The 22,932-nt window shown below is 37.4% G+C and overlaps 1 long non-coding RNA gene across 4 annotated transcripts in view; it reads left to right on the forward strand.

Moving 5' to 3' along the window:
* Positions 1-21,016, forward strand: part of LOC131835724 (uncharacterized) — a 66,154-nt gene extending 45,138 nt beyond the window's left edge. For all 4 annotated transcript variants that reach the window (XR_009355351.1, XR_009355349.1, XR_009355350.1 and 1 more), the window contains 3 exons: positions 17,636-17,727; positions 18,682-18,781; positions 19,693-21,016. This is a non-coding gene — a long non-coding RNA (uncharacterized LOC131835724). The remainder of the gene's footprint in view (positions 1-17,635; positions 17,728-18,681; positions 18,782-19,692) is intronic.
* The last annotated feature ends 1,916 nt before the right edge of the window (positions 21,017-22,932 follow it).

Raw genomic sequence — 22,932 nt, forward strand, 5'->3', positions numbered from 1 at the left:
AAAATTTTAATAAAATAAACTGAAATGTTAAAAAAAAAAGTTCCTCTTATGATTGAGGTTAAGTTTTTTTTTTTTTTTTTTTTTTTTAGAACAAATAAGGGATATTTATTCAGAGCTTGTTACAACAAAGATGCAGGTACCATCAGTTGCATTTTGTGGAGCTACTCCACAAAAGGTATACAGGAGAGTGAGAAAACTTCATGGTAGAAACAGCTGGGGATACAGAATCCTATGTGATATTTTGGGGGAGACTGACTTTCTCTGGATGGCCCTGAGTTGATTGAGGTTAAGTTTTAAAGCACTGTGGTCTGAAAACATGCCGGCAATAATCCCGGTCTTTTGGTACTGTTTGAGAATTGATTTGTGACCCAGTATGTGATCTATTCTGGAGAATGGTCCATGTGCACTTGAGAAGAATGTGTATTCTGTTGCTTTAGGATGGAATGTTTTGCATATATCTGTGAAGTCCATCTAGTCCAGTGTTTCATTCAAAGCCCTTGTTTCCTTGTTTATATTCTGCTTAGATGATCTGTCCATTGCTGTGAGTGAAGTGTTAAAATCCTCTAGTATTTTTGTAGTATTATCAATGTGTTTCTTTAATTTTGTTAATAATTGGATTATATAATTGGCTACTTCTAAGTTAGGAGCATGAATAATTATAACTTTTAGACCTTCTTCTTGGGTGGATCTTTTAAGTATTATATAGTGTCCCTCTCCTTCCCTTACTATAGTATTTTGTTTAAAGTCTCATTTATCTCATAGGATTGCTATCTCAACTTTTTTTAAATGTCTATTAGCATGATAAATGGTTCTTTGGGTCTAAAATGAATCTCTTGTAGACAGTGTATGGTTGGGCCTTGCATTTTTATCCAGTCTGACACCCTGTGTCTTTTGATTAGAGCATTTAGCACATTTACATTGAAAGTCATTATTGAAAGATATGAATTTAGTGTCATTGTATTACCTGTAAAATCACTCTCTGTATTTTTTCTGTGATCCTGTCTGGCCTGTATTGCTTTTGGTCTCTCTTTAACTTACAGGATCCCCCTTAAATATTTCTGCAGGTCTGGTTAAATGATCACAAGTTCTTTTAGATTCTGTTTATCCTGAAAGCTCTTTATATCTTCTTCCATTCTGAATCACAGTCCTGCTGGATAAACTATTCTTGGCTGCATTTTTTTCTCATTTATTACCCTGAATATATCATGCCAGCTGTTTCTGTCCTGGCAGGTCTCTGTGGATAGGTCTGATGCCAGTCTACTGTTTCCATCCTTGTAGGTTAAGGAACTTTTATCTTGAGCTGCTTTCAGGATTTTCTCTCTATCTCTGAAATTTGCAAGGCTCACTACAATATGTCTGGGTGTTGATCTATATTTACTGATTCTGAGGAGTGTTCTTCTTGTCTTCTGGACACGAATGTTTGTTTCCTTCCCCGGATTAGGCAACTTCTCAGCTATTATTTGCTCACATATACCTCTCTCCCTTTCTCTTTCCTCTTCCCCTGGGACCCCAATTATTCTAATATTGTTTCACTTCATGGTGTTGCTCATTTCTTGAAGCCTCCATTCATGATCCAGTAGTTGTTTATCTCTTTTTCTCAGCCTCCTTACTTTCTGTCATTTGTCTTCTGTGCCATTGACTCTTTTCTGTCTCATTTACCCTAGCCATTAGAGTGTCCATTTAGACTGCATCTCAGTTAAAGAAATTTTTTGACTGATTAGATCTTAGTTCTTTTATTTCTGCACTAAGGGGTTCTATAGTGTTTTTTATGCTTTTTAAAAAATCTATCTAGTATCTTTGTAATCATTCTGAATTCTAGGTCTGATATCTTACTTATATCTACGATTAAATCTATGACAGATAGTATTACCTCTGGTTCTTTCCTTTGATTCCAGAGAAATGTACACTAGACAAATCTGAAGAGATTAGAAACCAGAAAAGAAAAGAAAAAAGGAAAAAGAGATTAGAAACCAGAAAAGAAAAGGAAAAAGGAAAAAGACCTATCTAATAGGTGGATAAAAACACTTGGTCCTGGATGTATTCTAGTCTGTGTGTTAGAAGACACTAGGTCCCAAAATTGTAATTAAACTCAGATATGTAAATACAGAAGAAAAAAACATGTACAGTGAAAGGAAGCCAAAATGAAGAATATATCTTTAAATGGTAAATGTAAAAATAAAAATTAAAAAAGTAATTTAAAAAAGATTTGATAAGTTTAAAAAAACTAGTTGAAAGTAAAATAAAAAATAAAAAGAGAAGAAGAAAATTTTAAACTGAAAGACTAAGGAATCATGAGAAAAAACCCTCAAATTCTATATACTGCTTCACCCAGTGTAGGAGTTTTTCAGTTCTCTGTGATCTATAAACTTGGCATTAGCCTAATGTTCCTGCTGGTCTTTTGTGGGAGGAGCCTGTTCCATTGATCCTCAGGTGTCTTCTCCTGGGTGGAATTGCAGAACCCCTTGTTAATTGGCCAGGCTCAGTTTAATCTGAACTGGGTTGCTCTATGTGGCTTTTGTTCCCTGGAGGCTTTTCTTGCCACTTGAGAGAATAAAGAAAATAATAAATAAAATAAAAATGGTGGCACCCTGATTTCCAGCCCTGAAACTAGAAGATCATGGCTTGCACTCTTCACTTTACCCTCTGGCAAGAGCAGTTAGTTACTTTTATGTGCCCCAAAGTGTGCAGAGTTCTATAGTGCACACCCCCATTTATCTTCCCAGGGGAATGAGGAAGGTCTTACTGATGTCCTCCTCTTGTTGGGTCCCTTCTCAGATAGCAGCTGCACAACTGTGCCATGGTTCATGGTGTGACAACACTGATTCGAGAGCCCACTCCTGGGATTAGTGAACATAGCTGGCTTCCTCATTCCAATGACTGGAAATTCTGCCACACTCAGACACCTCTGTTATTTCTGTGACCCCAGGGACCTAAGTCCACACTGGTCCACCTAGGATTCTGCCCCACATCACCATGTGAACACATTTCTGGTATGGATGTCCCTAACAGGTGCAGACTTCTAAAAGTTCTGATTTTGCACACCACTGCTATACCTCTTTCTGGTAGCGAGTTTATGCAGGCTCACACCCCATGGTGATTTATATTCCAATATATCCCCTCCAACTCACTTATCCACACCTCCTACCTTGCAAAAGTGGTTGCTTTTCTATTTGTAGAATTACATAAATTCTTTTCTTAGATCTCAGGTTGAATTCACAGGTGGTCAGAATAATTGGATAGATATCTTGCTGAATTCAAGGGACCAGATGAAACGAGGGTCCCCCATTCTTCCACCATATTCCCTGCACATCAAGATCTCAAGATACTACTTATCATACAGAAGAAGCTGAGGGCTGATGGAGGGGAGGTATCTGGGGGATGGGCAAAATGGACAATGGGTATTAAGGGAGACATTTGTTATATTTAGAACTGGGTGTTATTTGTAAGTGATGAATCACTAAATTCTATTCCTGAAACTGATATGAAACTACATGTTAACCCAATAGAATTTAAATATTTGTAAATGAAAAAAAAGGAAGGCTAAGCCATTTATATGCATTAGAGGGATTAAATTATACTGTGATCTATACATATCCAATTCATGGGTGAAGCTATCTATTTGAGTGCATAGATGGCAGCCTAAATATACTTGTAGTAAAGAGACCTGGGGAATTATCACATGAACACTGAAAATTTGAGAAATAGTTCTGTCTACATGTGAGCCATTTACACATTTGTCTGTGCTGATGGAAACTTCTCAGTGTTCATTGGTCTTTTGGGGACTGTTAGATGGTCAAAATCCAAAAAGATTATAGATTTACTTTTCTCTAGTAAGTGAAACAAATATATGAAAATTAAACAGTAGGTATGCATTTTGTTCCAAGAATACTGATATTTTTCCAGGGAATTATAATGCTCCAAATTGCAGTAAGCTTATGCTTACATTGGCTAGCCATTGATTGTATTTGCTATTCTCCCTGACTTCAAGATGTGATCCTAGTGTCCAATGATCACGAAATCCTTAACGTTTAGTGTCTGTCACTTATCTCAGATGGTCAGCCACTTACAAACATGCCTGGGTCAATGACGACATCAATAATTTGTTGGAAAACCTGAATGGCAAAAACATTTCTCTGAAACTGAGTTCAAGACATATAAAGACCACATAACAGAGTTAGTGTTGACTTGAAATAGATAGCGGTAACTTAAGATCTATTTTATTGGGTAAAATAGATATCAGGAAAATAAAGGCACAGGATAAATACCAAGTAATAACACAAAATTACTACAGGGAGGGTGTCTGGTTGGCTCAGTCAGTTGGTCATCCAACTCTTGATTTCAGCTCAGCTTTTGATCTCAGGGTCATGAGTTCAAGCCCCACATTGGGCTCCATTCTGGGCGTGGAGCCTACTTAAATATATATAATTACAAAATGATCCCTAAATGATTTAAATAGTACAATAGCAAAGTACCCATTTAATAAAAAAAGAAAGCAGCTAAGAATGAATAGAGGGGCCAAAATGATGCAAGATATATAGAAGAAAGAAGAAGGGGGAACATAAATCCAACCATATGACTATTAAGTTTAAAAGACAGAAAGTGGGAGATCCATCAATAATTAAACAGCTATACTCACAGTCTTCCCGTTGAGATCGGGAACATGACAAGGAAGCCAACTCTCACCACTCTTGTTCAACATAATATGAGAAGTCCTAGCAATAGCAACCAGACAACAAAGAGAAATAAGTATCCAAATCGGCAATGAAGAAGTCAAACTCTCTCTCTTCACAGATGGCATGATACTTTATATGGAAAACCCAAAAGACTCCACCCACAAACTCCTAGAACTCATACAGCAATTCAGTAACGTGGCAGGATACAAAGTCAATGTACAGAAATCAGTGGCTTTCTTATACATTTAACAATGAAAATATAGAAAGGGAAATTAGAGAATTGATTCCATTTACTATAGATAAATGGAATCTATAGTAATAAGATACCTGGGAATAAACCTACACAAAGAGGTAAAGGATCTGTACTCGAGGAACTACAGAACACTCATGAATGAAACTGAAGAAGACACAAAAAATGGAAGAACATTCCATGCTTATAGATCAGAAAAATAAACATTGTAATAATGCCTAAACTCACTAGAGCAATCTATAATTTCATTGCCATTCCGATCAAAATTCCACCAGCATTTTTCAAAGAGCTGGAGCAAACAATCCAAAATTTATATGGAATCAGAAGAGACTGTGAATTGCTAAGGAAACGGTGAAAAAGAAAAACAAAACTAGGGGCATCACGTTGCCTGATTTCAAGCTTTACTACAAAGCTGTGATCTAACAGCATGGTACTGGCATAAAAACAGACACATAGACTAGTGGAACAGAGTAGAGAGCCCAGATATGGACCCTCAACTCTATGGGCAAATAATCTTTGACAAAGCAGAAAGAAATATACAGTGGAAAAAAGACAGTCTCTACAATAATTGGTGCTGGGAAAATTGGAGAGCTGTATGTAGAAGAATGAAACTCGAACATTCTCTTACACCGTACACAAAGATTAACTAAAAATGGATAAAAGACCCCAATATGAGACAGGAATCCATCAGAATCCTAGAGGAGAACATAGGCAGTAACCTTTTTGATATCAGCCACAGCAACTTCTTTCAAGATATGTCTCCAAAAGCAAAGGAAACAAAAGCGAAAATGAACTTTTGGGACTTCATCAAGATCAAGTGCTTCTGCACAGCAAAGGAAACAGTCAACAAAACAAAGAGGCAACCCAAAGAATGGGAGAAGATATTTGTAAATGACAGGACAGACAAAAGTCTGATATCCAGGATCTATAAAGAACTTCTCAAACTCAACACACAAAAAACAGATAATAATGTCAAAAAATGGGCAGAAGATGTGAACAGACACTTCTCCAATGAAGACATACAAATGGCTAACAGACACATGTAAAAAATCACTAGCCATCAGGGAGATTCGAATTAAAACCACAATGAGATATCACCTTATACCAGTTAGAATGGCCAAAATTAACAAGACAGATAACAACATGTGTTGGAGGGGATGTGGAGAAAGGGGAACCCTCTTACACTGTTGGTGGGAATGCAAGTTGGTGCAGCCACTTTGGAGAACAATGTGAAGATTCTGCAAGTAATTAAAAATAGAGCTTCCCTATGACCCTGCAATTGCACTCCTGGGTATTTACCCAAAAGATACAGGTGTCGTGAAAAGAAGGGCCATATGTACCCCAATGTTTATAGCAGCAATGGCCATGGTTGCCAAACTGTGGAAAGAACCAAGATGCCCTTCAACGGACGAATGGATAAGGAGGATGTGGTCCATATACACTATGGAGTATTATGCCTCCATCAGAAAGGATGAATACCCAACTTTTGTAGCAACATGGATGGGACTGGAAGAGATTATGCTGAGTGAAATAAGTCAAGCAGAGAGAGTCAATTATCATATGGTCTCATTTATTTGTGGAGCATAACAAATAGCATGGAGGACAAGGGGAGATGGAGAGAAGAAGGGAGTTGAGTGAAATTGGAAGGGGGGATGAACCATGACAGACTATGGACTCTGAAAAACAATCTGAGGGTTTTGAAGGGGCTGGGGATGGGAGGTTGGGGGAGCCAGGTGGTGGGTATAATGGAGGGCACATAAGACATGGAGCACTGGGTGTGGTGCATAAACAATGAATTCTGTTATGCTGAAAAGAAATTAATTTAAAAATTAAGCAACTATACATTATTTTTGAAAAAGACAATTTAGAATAAAATACACAAATTGTTTGAAAGTTAATGGTGGGTAAAGCTATATTATGCAAGGGATATCCAGAAGAGAACTGGAGTTTCTATTCTGATATAGAAAACAGGCCTTAAGTTAAAATATTATTAGAAACGAAAACATATATTATATAATGATATAATGATATATAATGATAAATCTGTTTTTTAAATTTAACTTTATTTTTTCAGTGTTCCAAGATTCATTGTTTATGCACCACACCCACTGTTCCATGCAATATGTGCCCTCCTTAATTCCCACTACCAGGTTCACCTACTCCTTTCCAAAACCCCAGTTTGTTTCTCAGACTCCACAGTCTCTCTTGTTTTATTTTTGTGTATGTTATAAGAGAATGGTCAAGTTTCCCTCTTCTGTACATAGCTGTTCAATTTTCCCAGCACCATTTCTTGAAGAGACTTTGTTTCTTTCACTGGATATTTTCCCCTGCTTTGTTGAACATTATTTGGCCATAGAGTTGTGGGTCCATTTCTGGACCCGCTACTCTCTTTAACTGGTTCATGTGTTTTTGTGCCAATACCACGCTGCCTTTAGGACATGAGCATTGGTTCCATTCCCCAGATTGGGGAAAATTTTTATCCAGAATTTTTTCAACTTTATCTTCTAGTCTTCTCTCTCTCTCTCCACTCCCTCAGGGATCCCAATAATTCTGACATTGGAACATTTCATGGCATCATTTATTTCCTTAATTCGATTTTCATGTTTTCTAAGCTGTTTCTTACATGCCTCCTCCTGATCCTTTTTCTCTATCACTTTGTTCCCTAGACCACTAATGCTATATTCTGCCTCAGTTACCCTAGCTGTTAGAGTATTTAGATTAGATTGGATCTCATTGATAGCATTTTTAAGTTCTCCCCAGGCAGCTTTCACTTCTTCCCTTAGAGGTTCTATGTTGTCACTAATGGTTTTCTCCAACCTAGCCATTGCCTGGATAACTGTTACCCTGTTTTCCCTTTCCAACATACTGTTTATATCAATATCCAATAGTTCTGATGGAGAGGGCACAGTCTCTGAATTTTTCCTCTGTTGGGTGTTCCTCCTTCTAGTCATTTTGGTGAGAGGTGGATGAGAGGATGTATAGCTGAATGTAACAACTGTGATCCAGGCAAGGTGCACCCTGGAACATTTTGGAGCAATCAGAGGTCACCACCAAAAAGAAAGAAGAAAGAAAAAAAGAGAGAGAAAGAGAACCACAACAACAAAAAAATAAAACCCAGCCAAAATGAGCCCGAAAAGTAAGATTTATAAGGTATATAAATAAAAACTAACAAACAAAAGGACCGACAAAATAAAGGACAGGGAAAAAAAGAAGAGCCCAGCCAAAATGAATCCCAAGAATATGATTTATATGATCCCAGAACAAAACAAATACACAGAAACACTAACAGAAGAAGAAGATAGGAGGATGGTTATAAATCCTTGATATGGGTGAGGAACATTATTTTGGTTTTTTCTGGGTGTATCTTGATATCTTTGTTAAAGGATTCAATAATCAGAGATACAGGGAAATAAAACTGGTTTATATATAAGGGCAGTATTGAATAGGGAAAAAAAGATTACCTTAAGCTTATATCTATATGTATATTTAAAAAAAGAAAAGAAAAAGAAACAGAAACACAGGTTTATGTATGAAAAAAGTTCAAATTAAAAAGTCAGTCATCATATGACTTCACTTATTTGTGGAGCATAACAAATAGCATGGAGGACATGGGGAGTTAGAGAGGAGAAGGGAGTTGGGGGAAATTGGAAGGGGAGGTGAACCATGAGAGACTGAGCTCTGAAAAACAATCTGAGGGTTTTGAAGGGGTGGAGGGTGGGAGGTTGTGATGAAGTCCCAGAACCTAAGTCAGGTTCGGTGGGGTGAGGAGGTTCGGAGCCGATGACTAAAGAAAGAATTCTTAAGATGTCGTTGGTGCAAAATGGTGGTTTATTAAAGCACGGGGACAGGACCCATGGGCAGGAAGAGCTGCTGCCCCGGGTTGTGAAGGTGGGCATGTTATATACCCCACAGTTGGGGGGAGGTGGTGAAGGGATGGGAGGTTTCAACAGAGTTCTCACATGTTAGGGAGGGCCTACAAGGTGCCGGGGGCGGGGGGAGTCTTTGCCCTTATGGCCTGATCAATGTCGTCTTTAGGTCAGGCATTATTAACATCAAGATAATTGGGAGATTCTTGGTGTGGCATTATGATCCGGCTATCATTTACATTCCCTTCTACCCCAGTCTCCTCCAGTTTATGGTGGGAGGGGGACATTAGGGCTTTAGGAACCAAGAGTTATTTGCCTCTGGAAATTTGTGCTATTGATAAGGTAACCTCCCTGTTTAGGTCTCTAGGACATCTTGTAGAGCAAGGGAGATTCCTGTTCTGCAGGATTGCGATCCCTGCAAGTTAACTATTTATCATTTTATGGCGATCAGGGGTGCCTGAGGAATGCTACACATATGGAGGGGAGCGGGTGAAGAGGGGTTGCAAGGCGCCAGCATTTGCTTTGTCCTCATCCAGCCTCCTGCTCCCTCATCAGTTGGGGTACCAGGTGATGTATTATAGACGGCACGGATTGCATGGAGCACTGGATGTGGTGAAAAATAATGAATACTGTTATGCCGAAAATAAATAAAAAAATAAATAAATAAACAACAACAACAAAAGTTATTATGGGTTGACCTGGGTGTCTCAGTGGATTAGGCCTTTGCCTTTGGGGTCCTGTAATCAAGTCCACATCAGGGTCTCTGCTCAGCAGGGAACTTGCTTCCCCTCTCTCTCTGCCTGCCTCTCTGCCGACTTGTAATATCTGTCAAATAAATAAATAAGATTTTTTTTAAAGTTATTATGGAATATGTTGCATTAAACCTCTAGTTGTAATGGTAAGTAGATTTAAAAAAATTAAAAGAACAAGAATCATGAGTACAAATTTTTTAAAAATTATCTATGAAATATGCAGGTTTTTAAAAATTTATTTTTTCAGTGTAAGAGTATTCATTGTTTTTGCACCACACCCAGTGCTCCATGCAATCCGTGCCCTCTATAATACCCACCACCTGGTACCCCGACCTCCCACGCCCTGCCCCTTCAAAACACTCAGATTGTTTTTCAGAATCCATAGTGTCTCATGGTTCACCTTCCCTTCCAATTTCCCCCAACTCCCTTCTCCTCTCCATCTCCCCATGTCCTCCATGCTATTTGTTATGCTCCACAAATAAGTGAAACCATATGATAATTGACTCTCTCTGCTTGACTTATTTCACTCAACATAATCTCTTCCACAAAAGTTGAGCATTCATCCTTTCTGATGGAGGCATAATACTCCATAGTGTACATGGACCACATCTTCCTTATCCATTCGTCCGTTGAAGGGCATCTTGGTTCTTTCCACAGTTCGGCTACCATGGCCATTGCTGCTATAAATATTGGGATACAGATGGCCCTTCTTTTCACATCTGTATCTTTGGGGTAAATACCCAGGAGTGCAATTGCAGGGTCATAGGGAAGCTCTATTTTTAATTTCTTGAGGAATCTCCACACTGTTCTCCAAAGTGGCTGCACCAACTTGCATTCCCACCAACAGTGGAAGAGGGTTCCCCTTCCTCCACATCCTCTCCAACACATGTTGTTATCTGTCTTGTTAATTTTGGCCATTCTAACTGGTGTAAGGTGGTATCTCATTGTGGTTTTAATTTGAATCTCCCTGATGGCTAGTGATGATGAACATTTTTTGCATGTGTCTGTTAGCCATTTGTATGTCTTCATTGGAGAAGTATCTGTTCATATCTTCCGCCCATTTTTTATGATTTTCTGTTTTGTGTGTGTTGAGTTTGAGAAGTTCTTTATAGATCCTGGATATCAGACTTTTTTCTATACTGTCATTTGCAAATATCTTCTCCCATTCCTTGGGTTGCCTCTTTGTTTTGTTGACTGTTTTAGGGGAATACCGTGAGCTTAATATATTGTTTTCCCCTGGTGTTAGGGTTTTACAGTTTTATGGGGACCCTGTTGTGTTTTGGCTTCTCTGGGTGGGGGAGTGCTGCTGCATTGTTCTCCTGTCAGTCTTGCTTGGGTTGAATTGCCCTGCAGGTTATCAAGGGGTTGGGCTCTGTGGAAACCAGTTTTTCAGGCTTTTGTTCCCTGGAGGTTTTTGTTCTTTGGTGGTTTTTGTGGATTTTTGGAGGGTCAGAGCAAAGAAAGTATCTGTATGCACCCAGACCTCTGCCTCAGAGAAAAGCCTCAGACTGTTCCCCTCTGGGTGGTCCACAGCACACACACAGACTTCCTCTCTCTAAACCACTGAAAAGTGCAACCACCCATAGGCTGTGTGTACCCCAAGTCACCATCCCAGTGGTCACCTGAGGCCCCTTCTTTATTCCGCACCCCCATTCCACTAAAACTGTGAGAGATATTGGTCTAGGGAGCTGTCTAGGTGGCTGCCTTTGCCAGGACTGCTGTCTGGAGTCTAGGGCCATACCAGGTGTGCTCAGACCCACTGGTCATGCAGGTCATGGAGGGCTGCCTGCTGAGGGATTCTGACCTGAGGTTACACTGGCTTCTCTCAGGCATGGGCTGGGAGCTTCTGGACCCTGTGGCTGGTTGTGGAAGTCTGCAGTCCTAGAGAACACTGGCTGGCACCCACATCTGGTTCTCTCAGGTACGAGCGGGAGTGTGTTCAGCCTGAATTGTGGCGCAAGCAGCAGAAAGCCATGGGCTCAGGGACCATGGACCGGAGGCCCCGCTTGACCCCGCTGGACTCTCCGGCCTGGGTAGTCACCAGCGGTGACTGTCCTGGGAATGTGGGCTTTGGCCTGTGCCCATGACTGCCTGATTCCACCAGTTGCCCCTTAAGATGTTTTGCTCTTTTTGAGTGCTTTTAACCAGACTCCAAGTTAATGATGGTCCCCAATCACAGGGCACTTATTTAAAAAAAAAAAAAGATTTTATTTATTTATCAGGGGGGTGGGAGAGAAAGAGCACAGGCAGACAGAATGGCAGGCAGAGGCAGAGGGAGAAGCAGACTCCCTGCTGAGCAAGGAGCCCGATGTGGGACTCAATCCCAGAATGCTGGGATCATGACCTGAGCCGAAGGCAGCTGCTTAACCAACTGAGCCACCCAGGCGTCCCACAGGGCACCTTTTTATTGGGTATTTCTTTCCAATGGGTCACTTCTGGTGGCTCGCTCCCCTTCTGATTATCCTCCCACATCAGTCCAAGCATTTCCACTGTGGTTTACCTCTCCATTGATGTCTTCTGTCCCCAAAGAGATCCAGAAGTGTATAATCTTATATCTCAGGCTGATTTTGTGGGTGTTCAGAGTGTTCTGGTAGACATTCAGCTCACTTTAGGGGACCAGTTGAAACAAGATCTCCTAATTCTCCACCATCTTGCCCATTACCCAAGATTTATAGTTTTAAATGACTATGAGAAAAGAGTAAATATATCAAATAAATAATCTAAACTCCTATCTTAAGATACAAGAAAAAGACTCAACTAGAAAATCAAGTATGTAGAAGTAAATAAATATTTGAACAAAGTCAATGAAATACAAATAAAACCTCCAAAAAACTGTAAAGAAAACCCATGAGACCAAAAGTTACATTTCTTCAAAGGTTAATGAAACTCTAAAATCTAAAAAGACTTTAATTAGACTGAACAAGAAACCAAAAAAGTTAGGAATGAAAGAGGGGCATTGCTAATGACCTCTAGATTCCATCAGAAATATTATTTACCTCTCTATCTCCCCATGTCCTCCATGTTATTGAAGAGAGTTGGGGGAAATTGGAAGGGGAGATGAACCATGAGAGACTATGGATTCTGAAAAACAATCTGAGGGTTTTGAAGGGGCGGGGGCTGGGAGGTCGGGGTACCAGGTGGTGGGTATTATAGAGGGCACGGATTGCATGGAGCACTGGGTGTGGTGCAAAAATGATGAATACTGTTATGCTAAAAATAAAAAATAAATTAAAAAAAGAAATATTATTTACCTTGTGTTTTCTTGAGGGGAGATGGATATGGAGGAATCCAAGGTATAGTTTCACTTAAGACTCAACAATGTGCCACTGATTAGATTCCAATCAATATCAGTGCTTATCTCTGTGAAACTTCCAGAAGGTCCCTTGACACTATCGTATAACCCATTCATATTTATCTATGTTTCTAGCCAATGTCTGTTTTAATTAGTCAATAACTTAATCAATTTTAGGAGACCTTTCATAATCTCAACTTTAGATGCATACATTAATGATATTGTGAGTCCTCCATATTTTCCATTCCTATGGATTCTAGGATTTGGGGCATTTTTGTGTTTAGACCAAAGCATAAAAGCATAGTTCTTTTCAGGCAAGAAGATGACATTGGACAAAGTAAGGTATGTGATTGAGAGAACATCCCTGAGCCCTCAATAGTGTGTCCTGTTGGGTACAAGCATTAGAAAAGAATAAAAAACTACTGTAAACACATTTCATGACAAGCTGGAAGACTGTATGCACTCCCAACCTGTTTAGTTATTTTCCTCAATTTACTGTACACCTTGGCTCTCAAAAGAGTTGATGTCATATTTCTGAGGTGAAAACTAGTTCTTGGGAGGAAAAGAAATCTTAAATATTAAGTGTATCATGGCCCTCTAGACAGCCACCATACATGAGTGATATAAAACGTATCTATGGTATTAAAGTTTAAGGTTAAGAAAACTAGGGGGAGATGTCTAAAAAAGATATCCATGAAGGTGATAATAATTTTTTTAAATGTTGATAAACACTATCATACAAGTCTAAAGAAAATCTATTTCTGCCATCTAACTGTAAGAATCAGATGTGATGGAAGCTAGAGCAGTTGCTACAGTTGGTCAAGATTTCCTCAGTAGTAGCAGTTTTTTCAGTGACAGTGGTTCTTTTCCCATTTAGATTCATTTAATATCTTTTTCTTCCAGGATATATTATTCTAATTTAGATCTTAAATATTTTCTGAAGAACTTTATCTGTGTGGTTCCTTTGAAAGGAAAGGCTTTTGTCTTTCATTGGGACTTTGAGAAAACCCCAAGGTCCACATCTATTTATTTGCTAATAGCAATTTTCAGAATCAAATTTACTCTGAGACCAGAGAATTATATATGCACAATGTTATCCTATTATTTTGGCCCCTGAGATTTATAAACTTTTGTTCATCAGGAGCCAAACTTCTGTTGGAAATAAATTATCTAGAACTACTCGCATATATGCCAATACATTATTAAATATATGGATCTTATAAAAATAACTCTTTAAAATATCTGTTGTTAAAATCTACTAAGATAATACTCTCAATAGATGCTGAAAAAGCATTTGACAAAGTACAACATCCCTTCCTGATCAAAACTCTTCAAAGTGTAGGATAGAGGGCACATACCTCAATATCATCAAAGCCATCTATGAAAAACCCACCGCAAATATCATTCTCAATGGAGAAAAACTGAAAGCTTTTCCGCTAAGGTCAGGAACACGGCAGGGATGTCCATTATCACCACTGCTATTCAACATCGTACTAGAGGTCCTAGCCTCAGCAATCAGACAACAAAAGGAAATTAAAGGCATCCAAATCGGCAAAGAAGAAGTCAAATTATCACTCTTCGCAGATGATATGATACTATATGTGGAAAACCCAAAAGACTCCACTCCAAAACTGCTAGAACTTATACAGGAATTCAGTAAAGTGTCAGGATATAAAAATCAATGCACAGAAATCAGTTGCATTTCTCTACACCAACAGCAAGACAGAAGAAAGAGATATTAAGGAGTCAATCCCATTTACAATTGCATCCAAAACCATAAGATACCTAGGAATAAACCTAACCAAAGAGACACAGAATCTATACTCAGAAAACTATAAAGTACTCATGGAAGAAATTGAGGAAGACACAAAGAAATGGAAAAATGTTCCATGCTCCTGGATTGGAAGAATAAATATTGTGAAAATGTCTATGCTACCTAAAGCAATCTACACATTTAATGCAATTCCTATCAAAGTACCATCCATCTTTTTCAAAGAAATGGAACAAATAATGCTAAAATTTATATGGAACCAGAAAAGACCTCGAATAGCCAAAGGGATATTGAAAAAGAAAGCCAACGTTGGTGGCATCACAATTCCGGACTTCAGGCTCTATTACAAAGCTGTCATCATCAAGACAGCATGGTACTGGCACAAAAACAGACACATAGATCAATGGAACAGAATAGAGAGCCCAGAAATAGACCCTCAACTCTATGGTCAACTAATCTTCGACAAAGCAGGAAAGAATGTCCAATGGAAAAAAGACAGCCTTTTCAATAAATGGTGCTGGGAAAATTGGACAGCCACATGCAGAAAAATGAAATTGGACCATTCCCTTACACCACACACAAAAATAGACTCAAAATGGATGAAGGACCTCAATGTATGAAAGGAATCCATCAAAATCCTTGAGGAGAACACGGGCAGCAACCTCTTCGACCTCTGCCGCAGCAACATCTTCCTAGGAACAACGCAAAAGGCAAGGGAAGCAAGGGAAAAAATGAACTACTGGGATTTCATCAAGATCAAAAGCTTTTGCACAGCAAAGGAAACAGTTAACAAAATCAAAAGACAACTGACAGAATGGGAAAAGATATTTGCAAACGACATATCAGATAAAGGACTAGTGTCCAGAATCTATAAAGAACTTAGCAAACTCAACACCCAAAGAACAAATAATCCAATCAAGAAATGGGCAGAAGGGGACGCCTGGGTGGCTCAGTTGGTTAAGCAGCTGCCTTCGGCTTAGGTCATGATCCCAGCGTCCTGGGTTCGAGTCCCACATCGGGCTCCTTGCTCCGCAGGGAGCCTGCTTCTCCCTCTGACTCTGCCTTCCACTCTGTCTGCCTGTGCTCGTGCTCGCTCACTCTCTGACAAATAAATACATAAAATCTTTAAAAAAAAAAAAAAAAAGAAATGGGCAGAGGACATGAATAGACATTTCTGCAAAGAAGACATCCAGGTGGTGAACAGACACATGAAAAAGTGCTCCATATCACTCGGCATCAGGGAAATACAAATCAAAACCACAATGCGATATCACCTCACACCAGTCAGAATGGCTAAAATCAACAAGTCAGGAAATGACAGATGCTGGCGAGGATGCGGAGAAAGGGGAACCCTCCTACACTGTTGGTGGGAATGCAAGCTGGTGCAGCCACTCTGGAAAACAGCATGGAGGTTCCTCAAAATGTTGAAAATAGAACTGCCCTATGACCCAGCAATTGCACTATTGGGTATTTACCCTAAAGATACAAACGTAGTGATCCAAAGGGGCACGTGCACCCGAATGTTTATAGCAGCAATGTCCACAATAGCCAAACTATGGAAAGAACCTAGATGTCCATCAACAGATGAATGGATCAAGAAGATGTGGTATATATACACAATGGAATACTATGCAGCCATCAAAAGAAATGAAATCTTGCCATTTGCTACAACATGGATGGAACTAGAGTGTATCATGCTTAGCGAAATAAGTCAAGCAGAGAAAGACAACTATCATATGATCTCCCTGATATGAGGAAGTGGTGATGCAACATGGAGGCTTAAGTGGGTAGAAGAAGAATAAATGAAACAAGATGGGATTGGGAGGGAGACAAACCATAAGTGACTCTTAATCTCACAAAACAAACTGAGGGTTGCCGGGGGGAGGGGGTTTGGGAGAAGGGGGTGGGATTATGGACATTGGGGAGGGTATGTGATTTGGTGAGTGCTGTGAAGTGTGTAAACGTGGTGATTCACAGACCTGGGGATAAAAATATATGTATATAAAAAATATATGTTTATAAAAAATTAAAAAAAAAAAGAAAAAAAATCTACTAAGATAATTTTGGTGAAAATATATTTGAAAATAGAATTATAAGATACCACATAATGATAAATATCTCTAAATTTGTCAGTAGACAGGAACTGAAATAAAGAAGACAGTGGTATTGTATCAATATGTTTATATTCAGAAGACAAATACACTTTGTAACAATTATGGGTTTTTTGCTTAGTTTTTCTTTATATAAAGGTTAACATTTTACACCTCTACATAAATTTAGTACTTAAGATATTTTAATGGTTTACATGTTAAAAGAAGAAAATCTAAATATATTTGATTTTTTAAAAAATATATTTGATTAACTTTGTGATATGATGTTCTACAGATGACTTCAGAAAGACATTTTAGGACATTGCTTTAAGATAGACATAGTTCTAGTTCATTGAGTAATCAGTAAATTTGAGATTTAAGAAAATAACTTTGTTTTGTGGCAAATATTTGACTGTTGTTATAAAAGAGTAATTTAGTTTAGTCTAATTTTTCCAAATATTTGTATGTTATTGATGTGTGTATTTTCTTCTGAAGATGGTCTTGAAAACATTGATAAATAACAATTTTCTTTTGTAATTGGAATTGTTGGGAAAGTCCCTTGGACTTCACCAGATAGTAATAGAGAAACCATATTTTTAATGATCTATGTATAATAGTAAAAATGTTTTGTAACATGCAGTCTTAATAGGATAAGAATATTTTACTTTGCTAAAATAATTATTAGCCAGCCAATTTTGGGGTCTATTGGATCTCAGGGGAAGGGAGAGCAGTACAAATTTGAAGGTTGTGCCCATGACACATAAAGACTTAGTAATATCCACCCTTCAAAATCTGTAAAACATGATACCCACAATTTGTGAATATTTTATTGCAAAATGTGATTACATACACAGCTCTTTGTGTATATAGATAAATTTATATTTATATCTGCATATTTTTTCTTAATTCGTTATTTTTCCTCTTTTTTTTTTTCCTGCCAGATAATGATGGATGCATATGCCATTTCCAGAGAGTGAGATGACAAATTATTTTTAAGTCAGTGCTACCTGTGGCCTTTTGGATGCCCTTGCAGGTATGACTACATTATCAGGAACTGCATAATTACTGGGAAAAAAAAAATCCCAAGAGGGACAGCAGTTGATAGATCTTACTCTTCTTAAGCTTGATGACATTTGGTTGTAACGAAATATCATTAAAAACCCATCCAATATCCAGGTAATAGTGGGCACAAAAACTGGGAGTTGTATCTGTGGGTCCTGACAGGTCTTACCAAATAGGGGACTTCCTCAACAATCACTCCTAAAACAGAATCAACTTCTATAAGACCATTTACTAAGTTGCTTCTCAGGTCTTTATTTCTATGTTTGACTAATCAAATAGGCTTTTAATTTCTTATGACCTGATTTTTTTTTTTCAGTGTAACAGTATTCATTATTTTTTCACCACACCTAGTGCTCCATGCAATCCGTGCCCTCTATAATACCCACCGCCTGGTACCCCAACCTCCCAACCCGCCACTTCAAACCCCTCAGATTTTTTCAGAGTCCATAGTCTCTCATGGTTCACCTCCCCTTCCAATTTCCCCCAACTCCCTTTCAATGACCTGATATTTTTAGTTTACTTTTGTGATACAAGTACCTATGGATTGCCAGGCATAGAATAGGTTCTCAATGAACTTTTATTGAATATAGATATATAAGTAGATTATTTAAGTGATTTTGTAAATAACCTGGCCAACTAAGCAGAAAGTGATAAATTATGGGGGGAAAAGAGGCATGATTTTCAGTGGGATTCAAGAAATTCAGGCTGTCTTGGAAATGCACAGGAGAGAAAGGTTCTGATAAAATATGTTGATATTGAAATGTATAGAGTTATAGTGCAAATAGCTGTAGTTTCAGAGCTGTATGAGAGTAAGAAACAGCTCCCAAATGAAATTGATATGAAAGAGTACCAAAGAATAACTTCCCAGTATCCAGCTGATTAACCTTTTTCACTAGAAGTGGTATTTCTCATTTTTCTCCCTCAGATTACTTCTTGGGAACTCTTGGGTATGAATGATACCAGTAAATCTCTGAAACAAGACTCTTCAGACAAGGAAACTGTGGTCTGAGGACCACACTTTGAAGGTAATGTTTTTTCAGAATAGTTCTTGATTTCTAGGAGCAATCATATTTAAGTAGGAAAATATATGTTAGTTTTCTGAAGATTGATGATTTGGCTATATTCTAATTGAAGATTGATGATTTTGGCTATATTCTAATTGACTCAAGGGCCACAATGCATCGGAGTTAAGAGATACAGCTTCTCAGGTGGTGCAGTCTGTTAAGTATCCAACTCTTTGTTTCCACTCAGATTGTTATCTCAGGGCCCTGTGTCGGGATCCACACTCAGTGCCGAGTTTGCTTAAAACTCTCTCTTCCTCTCCCTCTTCCTTTCCTCTCTTCTCTCTCTCTCTCTCTTTCTCAAATAAATAAATAAATATATTTTTAAAAAGAGATACAGATTTTTTTATATACCTTCATAGATATTCTATATTTCTGTTAGTGTGTTTATGGTGAATATGAAAGATTTCCTTAGCTTTTCTTATCCAATGATCTAAGCTCCTACTTGGCTGAATTCATTCTGTTAACAGAAAGTGGTTGTGTGCATGAGATTTAGTGGTTTTCAGTATCTATTAGACTGGAAGGAAGGATAATAGTTTTGTCTGAAATAATTGATCAAATGAATGAGTGACCTAGAATTTTAAGGTCCAATACAGAGAGAAAGAGATAAAATTCTTAGTTAATTGAAGATATCTATTAGTTTTTAGCTTGGTGAAGAAGAAAAAGTAGCACTGATGTTGATTTAGGAAGGTTTAAAGTAATTTTTCTGGCCACATGGTGAATGCAGCATCTGAAAATGTGGCTTTCTTTTTGTCCTCTGAGTAGATTCTACATAGCACATGTAGACGTAGAGTATATAAGGATTTCATAGTCCTCAGTGTGCTCCTTAGAAAATGTCTCTCACCTTTGCCATTTTTTCCTCTGTATCCTTGCAGGTGGTGACCACCAATATGAGGTCGATTTGTTATTGAGGGTGCCATTACTTCTACCACCAACTGCACCAAAACAATGATACACTCTTCTTTATGCTTGGCGATTCCTCTCTTTCCTGTGTTGCAGTGGACACCTCCTGCAGATAAGAAATGCTTAACTGAGAAATGCTCATGTTGGGATATCATCGATGAGACTTTAATTTGGGCATGGTGACTGTTTCCCTTGCTGCCACTTGACTCAATCCCAGGAGCCTCAGTAGAGGAAATATTATTATACAAGAAACTCAAAATGGTGGAATTTCTCAGTGCTCCCATAAATATACATTTATAATTTCCATTTACCATATGGTAAAAATTTTAAATAGGATATATTAAAATAAACTGCACAATTTTTTTCAAAAATTCAAAGCATATTTAAATATCTAATATATAAATTATGTGCCCTCCTCTCTGCCAGTTCTCTCCCCCAGAGTTTTCTTCTCTTAAGAGTTGTGTGCATTCTTTAATTGGATAGATGCACACACACAGACACACATATACACAAACTATTTAGAGGGGTTCTGGAAGTGGGGCCATACTGTACACATTCTTGTGCAAATTGCCTTTCATTTTACAGTTTTAATACCCTTTTCTATTTCAATAATATACATCTGTGTCATTTGTTGAATGACTGCATGACTGTTTTGTAGATGAAATATAATTAAATGTTATAAGACTTTCTCATCCATAGATATTTGTTAGCACAAAATTTTTGTGCAGTGAACCTCCCTATCAATAATTTTGCATTTGTCTCTTATATAATAATAAATTACTTAGCAGTTGAAATACTGGGATTATGCACATTTAAAATTATTACAAGATTTCCTTAAAATGTGTTAACAACTTTATCTTCAAATGGCAATGAATGAGATTGCCAGCTTTCCCACAACTACACAGATAATGGATTTTATAAATATTTAAACTTTTTGCAAATGTGATAGCCCAAACTATTGTCTTAAATTGTATTTCTTTTGTTTTTGAGTTTGATCATTTTTTCATATGTTTATTAGCCATTTGTATTCTTTAATTTCCTCTTTATGTCCAATTTTGGGGGTGGAGGTTTAATCTTCTAATTTTGAAGAGCTAATTTATTATTGAGGAAAAAGGGTTTGGATTGTTAAGCTTTACAGATATTTTTTATGCACTTTTAAACTTTATTTTTGTTATAAGAATGTGTATGATTGTTATATGTCCAAGTATAACCATGTTTGCTTTAATGGCTTATGAGTTTCATGACATTTTGGAAAAAGATTTATACTGATTTCATAAAACCGTTCACCTATGTTAACTTTTATTCTTTTGTCTTTCTTTTATTCAAATTCTTAAATCATGAGAAATTTTTTTGATTTGAAATCTTAAAGTTGCCAAGTTATTTGCCATTACTTGCGATTATTTGCCAATAATTGCCCATTTATCTGTAATGCCATCTTGCACACGTGCTGTATTCTCATCTGTGACTGGCACCATTTTTGTTCTGTGGATCTGTGTGTCTCTTCTTCTGCCTCCTGTTTCATGTGTCTTCTCGTTGAAAGAAATTACAGTTTAGACTGCAATTTCATCAACTTTAATAAATTAATTTAGGGGAGAATTTGGTTTTTAATAATATAAGTCTTCCTACCCAAGAATAAGGTATGTCTTTCATTTTATTAAACAATTTTAATTACTGTTAATATTTTCACTTTGTGATGGGGGGTTTATATTCTCCCTTGATATTTTTTCTACATCTGAAAGTTTTGCTTTGGGGGGTAAGTGCTCACCTTACTCTTTCTCATGACTTTTCAGATTTTTTCAAAATACGTACCAAAACCTTTACAAATACTGATCACCTTGATTCTTTTCTTCCAAGTGATATTGATTTATTTATATTGATAATGTTCACTGACTGGTACTTTCAGAGCACTTACATGCGAAATTATTACACATTCTTAATTTAATCAGTTTTTAATGGAATGTTTCTCAGGTTTGACCAGTACATTGTTGCTGGTTTATTACCCCAAAAGACTCCAAGGAAAAAAAAACTATAATCAACAAAAGCTGAGTGTGTCAAACTTACTGCAGCAAGGGAAAACACCATTTTGACAATGTTTAATAGTGTTCTAAAAGTTGGCTTTGAGGTCTGGGCTGATGTGATTTAAGATGGGCTTTTCAAACATAGAACTGGCTAAGAATGGACAAAATTTGTGAAGCAGTAGTATAAGGTTGGCAAAAGAGTAGCATGAAGTCCTTGATGTGAGTCTAGGAAAACAAATTGTTGTCTGATGAGCTGTATGCCTATGCGAGTAAGATGTTTTCAAAGCTAGAAGAGATATTAGCTTATATGAGAAAACTGTAAATGTATTTATTTGTTTGCAGTTCTATCTTTTGTATAGGACTCTACTAGGGGTGGTATCAAGTCCTAGTCCCAATAGGTAAGTTATTTTGATTTAGGTGGTCTCAACCATCAATGAAATAGGTGAATTTTAAATTTGAAATGTTTTTGTGTATCATGTTAGGTAAGTCTCCCACTTTATATATATTTCTAAGAAAATTTAATCAGAACCAGATTGTAGATGGAATAAATGCTTTTTGCATAAAAAATTGTATTATTCTTCAAACTTTTATTATTGTGAAATAATTCTATTATTGAAATTTTCTTTTATTCCTTAAATGAGAAAACCCTATTTGGTACCAAAAAGTTGCTCTAAATTTATTACTAAATTATGAGTATCTTAATTTGATTTTGACTTTTTGCAAGTATACTATTAAATGAAGTTGATCTGCAATTTTTTTCTTTTTTTTTAAATTTCTTTTCAATGTTCCAGAATTCATTGTTTATGTACCACACTCAGTGTTCCATGCAATATGTGCCCTCCATAATACCCACCACCAGGCTCACCCAACTTCCCACCTCTCACCCCTCTATATATTTGCCATATTTTGATTTCAGATGCTCTGTTTGCATTAAGTAATTTCTAGGATTTTGTTTTTTATTCAATTCTGTAGAATGGGTTGAAAATCTTTAGCATTAAAATGAATAGTTAAGTGAACACATCAATTAAATAATCTGGCTTCTCCTTTGATTTTGGTGGTTTGAAGTAGAACTGAGGCTATCTAGAAAATTTTCTCACCTTTTTCCACAGTGATTCCTTTTTTTTTTTTTTTTTCAACTTTTACTTAACTTGTTTCATCCTAGAAAATCGTAAGTCAAGCATATTTTCCAACACA

This window comes from Mustela lutreola, chromosome 7 (assembly GCF_030435805.1).
Source record: "Mustela lutreola isolate mMusLut2 chromosome 7, mMusLut2.pri, whole genome shotgun sequence".
Lineage (NCBI taxonomy): Eukaryota > Metazoa > Chordata > Mammalia > Carnivora > Mustelidae > Mustela > Mustela lutreola.